Below are 6,074 nucleotides of genomic sequence, written 5' to 3'. Positions count from 1 at the left end.
TTACTTGCCAGGCCTCAAGCTGGCTGGCGGCCGCGATCTGACGAGAGCAGGCACATTCAGCTTAGAATGCCCGTTGACAGCTCCTCCTCCTTTCCTATGGGCTTTCTGCAGTGCGAACGCACCTCCGAAAAGGAAAGAAACCTACTCACGGCCTTAAAAGTCAACAGGACTTGGGATTCCCAGCCGGTCACCCATACTGGTACTTGCCAGGCCTCAAGCTGGCTGGCGGCCGCGATCTGACGAGAGCAGGCACATTCAGCTTAGAATGCCCGTTGACAGCTCCTCCTCCTTTCCTATGGGCTTTCTGCAGTGCGAACGCACCTCCGAAAAGGAAAGAAACCTACTCACGGCCTTAAAAGTCAACGGGACCTGGGATTCCCAGCCGGTCACCCATACTGGTACTTGCCAGGCCTCAAGCTGGCTGGCGGCCGCGATCTGACGAGAGCAGGCACATTCAGCTTAGAATGCCCGTTGACAGCTCCTCCTCCTTTCCTATGGGCTTTCTGCAGTGCGAACGCACCTCCGAAAAGGAAAGAAACCTACTCACGGCCTTAAAAGTCAACGGGACCTGGGATTCCCAGCCGGTCACCCATACTGGTACTTGCCAGGCCTCAAGCTGGCTGGCGGCCGCGATCTGACGAGAGCAGGCACATTCAGCTTAGAATGCCGTTGACAGCTCCTCCTCCTTTCCTATGGGCTTTCTGCAGTGCGAACGCACCTCCGAAAAGGAAAGAAACCTACTCACGGCCTTAAAAGTCAACGGGACCTGGGATTCCCAGCCGGTCACCCATACTGGTACTTGCCAGGCCTCAAGCTGGCTGGCGGCCGCGATCTGACGAGAGCAGGCACATTCAGCTTAGAATGCCCGTTGACAGCTCCTACTCCTTTCCTATGGGCTTTCTGCAGTGCGAACACACCTCCGAAAAGGAAAGAAACCTACTCACGGCCTTAAAAGTCAACGGGACCTGGGATTCCCAGCCGGTCACCCATACTGGTACTTGCCAGGCCTCAAGCTGGCTGGCGGCCGCGATCTGACGAGAGCAGGCACATTCAGCTTAGAATGCCCGTTGACAGCTTCTCCTCCTTTCCTATGGGCTTTCTGCAGTGCGAACGCACCTCCGAAAAGGAAAGAAACCTACTCACGGCCTTAAAAGTCAACGGGACCTGGGATTCCCAGCCGGTCACCCATACTGGTACTTGCCAGGCCTCAAGCTGGCTGGCGGCCGCGATCTGACGAGAGCAGGCACATTCAGCTTAGAATGCCCGTTGACAGCTCCTCCTCCTTTCCTATGGGCTTTCTGCAGTGCGAACGCACCTCCGAAAAGGAAAGAAACCTACTCACGGCCTTAAAAGTCAACGGGACCTGGGATTCCCAGCCGGTCACCCATACTGGTACTTGCCAGGCCTCAAGCTGGCTGGCGGCCGCGATCTGACGAGAGCAGGCACATTCAGCTTAGAATGCCCGTTGACAGCTCCTCCTCCTTTCCTATGGGCTTTCTGCAGTGCGAACGCACCTCCGAAAAGGAAAGAAACCTACTCACGGCCTTAAAAGTCAACGGGACCTGGGATTCCCAGCCGGTCACCCACACTGGTACTTGCCAGGCCTCAAGCTGGCTGGCGGCCGCGATCTGACGAGAGCAGGCACATTCAGCTTAGAATGCCCGTTGACAGCTCCTCCTCCTTTCCTATGGGCTTTCTGCAGTGCGAACGCACCTCCGAAAAGGAAAGAAACCTACTCACGGCCTTAAAAGTCAACGGGACCTGGGATTCCCAGCCGGTCACCCATACTGGTACTTGCCAGGCCTCAAGCTGGCTGGCGGCCGCGATCTGACGAGAGCAGGCACATTCAGCTTAGAATGCCCGTTGACAGCTCCTCCTCCTTTCCTATGGGCTTTCTGCAGTGCGAACGCACCTCCGAAAAGGAAAGAAACCTACTCACTTCCTTAAAAGTCAACGGGACCTGGGATTCCCAGCCGGTCACCTATACTGGTACTTGCCAGGCCTCAAGCTGGCTGGCGGCCGCGATCTGACGAGAGCAGGCACATTCAGCTTAGAATGCCCGTTGACAGCTCCTCCTCCTTTCCTATGGGCTTTCTGCAGTGCGAACGCACCTCCGAAAAGGAAAGAAACCTACTCACGGCCTTAAAAGTCAACGGGACCTGGGATTCCCAGCCGGTCACCCACACTGGTACTTGCCAGGCCTCAAGCTGGCTGGCGGCCGCGATCTGACGAGAGCAGGCACATTCAGCTTAGAATACCCGTTGACAGCTCCTCCTCCTTTCCTATGGGCTTTCTGCAGTGCGAACGCACCTCCGAAAAGGAAAGAAACCTACTCACGGCCTTAAAAGTCAACGGGACCTGGGATTCCCAGCCGGTCACCCATACTGGTACTTGCCAGGCCTCAAGCTGGCTGGCGGCCGCGATCTGACGAGAGCAGGCACATTCAGCTTAGAATGCCCGTTGACAGCTCCTCCTCCTTTCCTATGGGCTTTCTGCAGTGCGAACGCACCTCCGAAAAGGAAAGAAACCTACTCACGGCCTTAAAAGTCAACGGGACCTGGGATTCCCAGCCGGTCACCCATACTGGTACTTGCCAGGCCTCAAGCTGGCTGGCGGCCGCGATCTGACGAGAGCAGGCACATTCAGCTTAGAATGCCCGTTGACAGCTCCTCCTCCTTTCCTATGGGCTTTCTGCAGTGCGAACGCACCTCCGAAAAGGAAAGAAACCTACTCACGGCCTTAAAAGTCAACGGGACCTGGGATTCCCAGCCGGTCACCCATACTGGTACTTGCCAGGCCTCAAGCTGGCTGGCGGCCGCGATCTGACGAGAGCAGGCACATTCAGCTTAGAATGCCCGTTGACAGCTCCTCCTCCTTTCCTATGGGCTTTCTGCAGTGCGAACGCACCTCCGAAAAGGAAAGAAACCTACTCACGGCCTTAAAAGTCAACGGGACCTGGGATTCCCAGCCGGTCACCCACACTGGTACTTGCCAGGCCTCAAGCTGGCTGGCGGCCGCGATCTGACAAGAGCAGGCACATTCAGCTTAGAATGCCCGTTGACAGCTCCTCCTCCTTTCCTATGGGCTTTCTGCAGTGCGAACGCACCTCCGAAAAGGAAAGAAACCTACTCACGGCCTTAAAAGTCAACGGGACCTGGGATTCCCAGCCGGTCACCCATACTGGTACTTGCCAGGCCTCAAGCTGGCTGGCGGCCGCGATCTGACGAGAGCAGGCACATTCAGCTTAGAATGCCCGTTGACAGCTCCTCCTCCTTTCCTATGGGCTTTCTGCAGTGCGAACGCACCTCCGAAAAGGAAAGAAACCTACTCACGGCCTTAAAAGTCAACGGGACCTGGGATTCCCAGCCGGTCACCCATACTGGTACTTGCCAGGCCTCAAGCTGGCTGGCGGCCGCGATCTGACGAGAGCAGGCACATTCAGCTTAGAATGCCCGTTGACAGCTCCTACTCCTTTCCTATGGGCTTTCTGCAGTGCGAACGCACCTCCGAAAAGGAAAGAAACCTACTCACGGCCTTAAAAGTCAACGGGACCTGGGATTCCCAGCCGGTCACCCATACTGGTACTTGCCAGGCCTCAAGCTGGCTGGCGGCCGCGATCTGACGAGAGCAGGCACATTCAGCTTAGAATGCCCGTTGACAGCTCCTCCTCCTTTCCTATGGGCTTTCTGCAGTGCGAACGCACCTCCGAAAAGGAAAGAAACCTACTCACGGCCTTAAAAGTCAACGGGACCTGGGATTCCCAGCCGGTCACCCACACTGGTACTTGCCAGGCCTCAAGCTGGCTGGCGGCCGCGATCTGACAAGAGCAGGCACATTCAGCTTAGAATGCCCGTTGACAGCTCCTCCTCCTTTCCTATGGGCTTTCTGCAGTGCGAACGCACCTCCGAAAAGGAAAGAAACCTACTCACGGCCTTAAAAGTCAACGGGACCTGGGATTCCCAGCCGGTCACCCATACTGGTACTTGCCAGGCCTCAAGCTGGCTGGCGGCCGCGATCTGACGAGAGCAGGCACATTCAGCTTAGAATGCCCGTTGACAGCTCCTCCTCCTTTCCTATGGGCTTTCTGCAGTGCGAACGCACCTCCGAAAAGGAAAGAAACCTACTCACGGCCTTAAAAGTCAACGGGACCTGGGATTCCCAGCCGGTCACCCATACTGGTACTTGCCAGGCCTCAAGCTGGCTGGCGGCCGCGATCTGACGAGAGCAGGCACATTCAGCTTAGAATGCCCGTTGACAGCTCCTACTCCTTTCCTATGGGCTTTCTGCAGTGCGAACGCACCTCCGAAAAGGAAAGAAACCTACTCACGGCCTTAAAAGTCAACGGGACCTGGGATTCCCAGCCGGTCACCCATACTGGTACTTGCCAGGCCTCAAGCTGGCTGGCGGCCGCGATCTGACGAGAGCAGGCACATTCAGCTTAGAATGCCCGTTGACAGCTCCTCCTCCTTTCCTATGGGCTTTCTGCAGTGCGAACGCACCTCCGAAAAGGAAAGAAACCTACTCACGGCCTTAAAAGTCAACGGGACCTGGGATTCCCAGCCGGTCACCCATACTGGTACTTGCCAGGCCTCAAGCTGGCTGGCGGCCGCGATCTGACGAGAGCAGGCACATTCAGCTTAGAATGCCCGTTGACAGCTACTCCTCCTTTCCTATGGGCTTTCTGCAGTGCGAACGCACCTCCGAAAAGGAAAGAAACCTACTCACGGCCTTAAAAGTCAACGGGACCTGGGATTCCCAGCCGGTCACCCATACTGGTACTTGCCAGGCCTCAAGCTGGCTGGCGGCCGCGATCTGACGAGAGCAGGCACATTCAGCTTAGAATGCCGTTGACAGCTCCTCCTCCTTTCCTATGGGCTTTCTGCAGTGCGAACGCACCTCCGAAAAGGAAAGAAACCTACTCACGGCCTTAAAAGTCAACGGGACCTGGGATTCCCAGCCGGTCACCCATACTGGTACTTGCCAGGCCTCAAGCTGGCTGGCGGCCGCGATCTGACGAGAGCAGGCACATTCAGCTTAGAATGCCCGTTGACAGCTCCTACTCCTTTCCTATGGGCTTTCTGCAGTGCGAACACACCTCCGAAAAGGAAAGAAACCTACTCACGGCCTTAAAAGTCAACGGGACCTGGGATTCCCAGCCGGTCACCCATACTGGTACTTGCCAGGCCTCAAGCTGGCTGGCGGCCGCGATCTGACGAGAGCAGGCACATTCAGCTTAGAATGCCCGTTGACAGCTCCTCCTCCTTTCCTATGGGCTTTCTGCAGTGCGAACGCACCTCCGAAAAGGAAAGAAACCTACTCACGGCCTTAAAAGTCAACGGGACCTGGGATTCCCAGCCGGTCACCCATACTGGTACTTGCCAGGCCTCAAGCTGGCTGGCGGCCGCGATCTGACGAGAGCAGGCACATTCAGCTTAGAATGCCCGTTGACAGCTCCTCCTCCTTTCCTATGGGCTTTCTGCAGTGCGAACGCACCTCCGAAAAGGAAAGAAACCTACTCACGGCCTTAAAAGTCAACGGGACCTGGGATTCCCAGCCGGTCACCCATACTGGTACTTGCCAGGCCTCAAGCTGGCTGGCGGCCGCGATCTGACGAGAGCAGGCACATTCAGCTTAGAATGCCCGTTGACAGCTCCTCCTCCTTTCCTATGGGCTTTCTGCAGTGCGAACGCACCTCCGAAAAGGAAAGAAACCTACTCACGGCCTTAAAAGTCAACGGGACCTGGGATTCCCAGCCGGTCACCCACACTGGTACTTGCCAGGCCTCAAGCTGGCTGGCGGCCGCGATCTGACGAGAGCAGGCACATTCAGCTTAGAATGCCCGTTGACAGCTCCTCCTCCTTTCCTATGGGCTTTCTGCAGTGCGAACGCACCTCCGAAAAGGAAAGAAACCTACTCACGGCCTTAAAAGTCAACGGGACCTGGGATTCCCAGCCGGTCACCCATACTGGTACTTGCCAGGCCTCAAGCTGGCTGGCGGCCGCGATCTGACGAGAGCAGGCACATTCAGCTTAGAATGCCCGTTGACAGCTCCTCCTCCTTTCCTATGGGCTTTC

At 56.6% G+C, this 6,074-nt stretch overlaps 28 pseudogenes; all 28 read right to left on the bottom strand.

Moving 5' to 3' along the window:
• Window positions 1-158: 158 nt before the first annotated feature.
• On the bottom strand, window positions 159-277 carry LOC136603611 (5S ribosomal RNA; annotated as a pseudogene).
• An 80-nt stretch (window positions 278-357) lies between these two features.
• On the bottom strand, window positions 358-476 carry LOC136603551 (5S ribosomal RNA; annotated as a pseudogene).
• Window positions 477-754: 278 nt separating this feature from the next.
• LOC136603550 (5S ribosomal RNA) lies at window positions 755-873 on the bottom strand (annotated as a pseudogene).
• Window positions 874-953: 80 nt separating this feature from the next.
• LOC136603548 (5S ribosomal RNA) lies at window positions 954-1,072 on the bottom strand (annotated as a pseudogene).
• Window positions 1,073-1,152: 80 nt separating this feature from the next.
• On the bottom strand, window positions 1,153-1,271 carry LOC136603547 (5S ribosomal RNA; annotated as a pseudogene).
• Window positions 1,272-1,351: 80 nt separating this feature from the next.
• LOC136603546 (5S ribosomal RNA) lies at window positions 1,352-1,470 on the bottom strand (annotated as a pseudogene).
• An 80-nt stretch (window positions 1,471-1,550) lies between these two features.
• Window positions 1,551-1,669, bottom strand: LOC136603562 (5S ribosomal RNA; annotated as a pseudogene).
• Window positions 1,670-1,749: 80 nt separating this feature from the next.
• On the bottom strand, window positions 1,750-1,868 carry LOC136603545 (5S ribosomal RNA; annotated as a pseudogene).
• Window positions 1,869-1,948: 80 nt separating this feature from the next.
• LOC136603603 (5S ribosomal RNA) lies at window positions 1,949-2,067 on the bottom strand (annotated as a pseudogene).
• An 80-nt stretch (window positions 2,068-2,147) lies between these two features.
• Window positions 2,148-2,266, bottom strand: LOC136603580 (5S ribosomal RNA; annotated as a pseudogene).
• An 80-nt stretch (window positions 2,267-2,346) lies between these two features.
• LOC136603544 (5S ribosomal RNA) lies at window positions 2,347-2,465 on the bottom strand (annotated as a pseudogene).
• Window positions 2,466-2,545: 80 nt separating this feature from the next.
• Window positions 2,546-2,664, bottom strand: LOC136603543 (5S ribosomal RNA; annotated as a pseudogene).
• Window positions 2,665-2,744: 80 nt separating this feature from the next.
• On the bottom strand, window positions 2,745-2,863 carry LOC136603541 (5S ribosomal RNA; annotated as a pseudogene).
• Window positions 2,864-2,943: 80 nt separating this feature from the next.
• LOC136603606 (5S ribosomal RNA) lies at window positions 2,944-3,062 on the bottom strand (annotated as a pseudogene).
• Window positions 3,063-3,142: 80 nt separating this feature from the next.
• On the bottom strand, window positions 3,143-3,261 carry LOC136603540 (5S ribosomal RNA; annotated as a pseudogene).
• An 80-nt stretch (window positions 3,262-3,341) lies between these two features.
• LOC136603539 (5S ribosomal RNA) lies at window positions 3,342-3,460 on the bottom strand (annotated as a pseudogene).
• Window positions 3,461-3,540: 80 nt separating this feature from the next.
• Window positions 3,541-3,659, bottom strand: LOC136603538 (5S ribosomal RNA; annotated as a pseudogene).
• Window positions 3,660-3,739: 80 nt separating this feature from the next.
• Window positions 3,740-3,858, bottom strand: LOC136603605 (5S ribosomal RNA; annotated as a pseudogene).
• An 80-nt stretch (window positions 3,859-3,938) lies between these two features.
• Window positions 3,939-4,057, bottom strand: LOC136603536 (5S ribosomal RNA; annotated as a pseudogene).
• An 80-nt stretch (window positions 4,058-4,137) lies between these two features.
• LOC136603535 (5S ribosomal RNA) lies at window positions 4,138-4,256 on the bottom strand (annotated as a pseudogene).
• Window positions 4,257-4,336: 80 nt separating this feature from the next.
• Window positions 4,337-4,455, bottom strand: LOC136603534 (5S ribosomal RNA; annotated as a pseudogene).
• Window positions 4,456-4,535: 80 nt separating this feature from the next.
• Window positions 4,536-4,654, bottom strand: LOC136603533 (5S ribosomal RNA; annotated as a pseudogene).
• A 278-nt stretch (window positions 4,655-4,932) lies between these two features.
• On the bottom strand, window positions 4,933-5,051 carry LOC136603532 (5S ribosomal RNA; annotated as a pseudogene).
• An 80-nt stretch (window positions 5,052-5,131) lies between these two features.
• Window positions 5,132-5,250, bottom strand: LOC136603530 (5S ribosomal RNA; annotated as a pseudogene).
• An 80-nt stretch (window positions 5,251-5,330) lies between these two features.
• On the bottom strand, window positions 5,331-5,449 carry LOC136603529 (5S ribosomal RNA; annotated as a pseudogene).
• Window positions 5,450-5,529: 80 nt separating this feature from the next.
• Window positions 5,530-5,648, bottom strand: LOC136603528 (5S ribosomal RNA; annotated as a pseudogene).
• An 80-nt stretch (window positions 5,649-5,728) lies between these two features.
• On the bottom strand, window positions 5,729-5,847 carry LOC136603560 (5S ribosomal RNA; annotated as a pseudogene).
• Window positions 5,848-5,927: 80 nt separating this feature from the next.
• LOC136603527 (5S ribosomal RNA) lies at window positions 5,928-6,046 on the bottom strand (annotated as a pseudogene).
• Window positions 6,047-6,074: the final 28 nt, after the last annotated feature.

Source organism: Eleutherodactylus coqui, unplaced genomic scaffold (assembly GCF_035609145.1).
Source record: "Eleutherodactylus coqui strain aEleCoq1 unplaced genomic scaffold, aEleCoq1.hap1 HAP1_SCAFFOLD_761, whole genome shotgun sequence".
Classification (NCBI taxonomy): Eukaryota; Metazoa; Chordata; class Amphibia; order Anura; family Eleutherodactylidae; genus Eleutherodactylus; species Eleutherodactylus coqui.
This window is presented reverse-complemented; position numbering and strand designations above follow the sequence as displayed.